The 1,935-nt window shown below is 39.0% G+C and overlaps 1 non-coding gene across 1 annotated transcript; it reads right to left on the bottom strand.

The window, feature by feature from the left end:
• Positions 1 to 1,083: 1,083 nt before the first annotated feature.
• Positions 1,084 to 1,190, bottom strand: LOC111917654 (small nucleolar RNA R71). Its single transcript, XR_002858971.1, has one exon. It is a non-coding gene; the product is annotated as a small nucleolar RNA R71 (small nucleolar RNA).
• Positions 1,191 to 1,935: the final 745 nt, after the last annotated feature.

Genomic DNA, 1,935 nt, shown 5'->3' with positions numbered 1-1,935 from the left:
CGCTACCCTACTTATTTAGCCATACCACAATTGATAGGTCCACTGCCTTCGTGTGTTAATTTTATAATTAAAAGTAGGTACTAGTTGAGTTCACACACATCAAGTTTTTTGGTGCCGTTGCCGGGGAACGGTTCAAAAATTATTTCTAATTTCTAGTTTTATCGATCCTTTATGTGAGATTTATCTTGCACAAAGTTATTTCTTAGGTAATTTAGTAATTAGGATAAGTTTTAATAATTTTCTGTTTTTAAAAGTTAGTAAGTAATTTTTCTGTTTTTGCTCTGAACTCGCCGAGTGCAATCGAAGCGACTTGGCGAGTCCATCGCTGTTACACAGTTTCGTATTTTATTTTATTTTTGTTCTTTTTATGCATTTTTCTTGTTTTGTTTGTAGGCATTACATCACCAGAGGATCCAACACACCCCTGGTTCCTCCACTTGAAGACCCAGAATCCGCTTTAAGGAAAAACAAAGGCAAGGAGGTTGAAAGCTCTAATACACCTAAGAAATCACCTTTGAAGAGCTTAAAAACAGTTTTTGGGAAGAAAAAGAACAAGAAGGCAGGAGAGGCCAGTAGTAAAAAGACGAAGAAAGCAAGTTAGAGAATATTGAAGATAATCCAAAAGAAGCTGAATTCGAATACAACTACGAAACCGAATACGAAGAAGAAAGCGACTTTGAAGGCGAACTAGCTAATCCCATGGCTAACATCGATGAAGTTCCCATGGGAGAATGGAAGAAGAGAATACATGACGATACCAGCCCGGGACTTGTGCAACCCGTAATTCTCGCTACTGTCACTTTCGAACTAAAGGGACACATACTTGCTCAACTCAAGGAAATTACCTTCTACGGAAAAGACCACAAAGATGCCTATAAACACTTGGATGAGGTCAACGATGTAGCTGATTAATTTAATGTTCCAAATGTGCCTCGTGAAACCCAGCAGCTTCGTATGCTTCCAGTTACAATCAAGGGTGCTGCAAAGGATTGGCTCAAGTCACTTCCTCCCGGATCCATCACTACATGGGCTAAGATGAAAGAAGAATTTATTGATCAGTTTTGCCCACCTTCGAAGATAGCCAAGTTGAAGAAAGCTAATACCAACTTTGAACAACAAGCTGGAGAGTCCCTTTATGAGGCATGGGAGATATACAAAAGTCTACTAAGGAATTCCCTACATCATGATCTTAATAGCCAACAAGAAGTCTCCATTTTCTATGATGGAGTCAATGTAACAACTAAGCAGCTCCTTGACTCGCAAGGACCCCTAAAAAAGAAGGCACCCCCGATGATCAAAGAACTAATTGAAGAATTCTATAAGCACTCTAGAGAATACCATAACCCAAGGAATGACTTGACTCGAGGGGCGGTAAATTCCATTACCGATGACATGGCAGCAATGATGGAAAAGTTGGAAATCATGGACCGAAGAATGACTAAGATGGACCAATCCATCCATGTTATTAGGGTAGGATGTGAAAACTGTAGAGGGCCTCACCTTACAAAAGATTGTGATCTTGATAAGAATGGGAACTGGAAGGGACAAGTGTGTTATTCAAGTGGTGATAGATTTGACGATAATTGGCGAAAACCGAGGAAAGAATGGCTATCATATGAAGAGTACAAAAAGACAAGGGAAGAAAAGTATAAGCAAAAAGATAGAGGTTTTTACCAAAAGGAGGAACCGGTGCATGAAAAGAAATCGGATTTGGAAGACATGCTTACAAGATTCGTAGCCGCATCCGAGAAAAGACAGAATGATACCGATGCTACACTTAACGATCAACAAAATATGTTGAGAGAACAAAAACTTATGATGGAAGATCAACAAGCATTTAAAACTTATTGCTATAAGTGCTGAAATTGTTTAGGCACACATATAAGCTATCTAAGGAAAGGTGTATGAGGTTCAAAGGCTTAGATAAAGTCTTAT

The sequence above is a fragment of the Lactuca sativa genome, chromosome 5 (assembly GCF_002870075.4).
Source record: "Lactuca sativa cultivar Salinas chromosome 5, Lsat_Salinas_v11, whole genome shotgun sequence".
Lineage (NCBI taxonomy): Eukaryota > Viridiplantae > Streptophyta > Magnoliopsida > Asterales > Asteraceae > Lactuca > Lactuca sativa.
The sequence above is the reverse complement of the archived record's forward strand: the minus strand, read 5'-3'. Positions and strand labels throughout refer to the sequence as shown.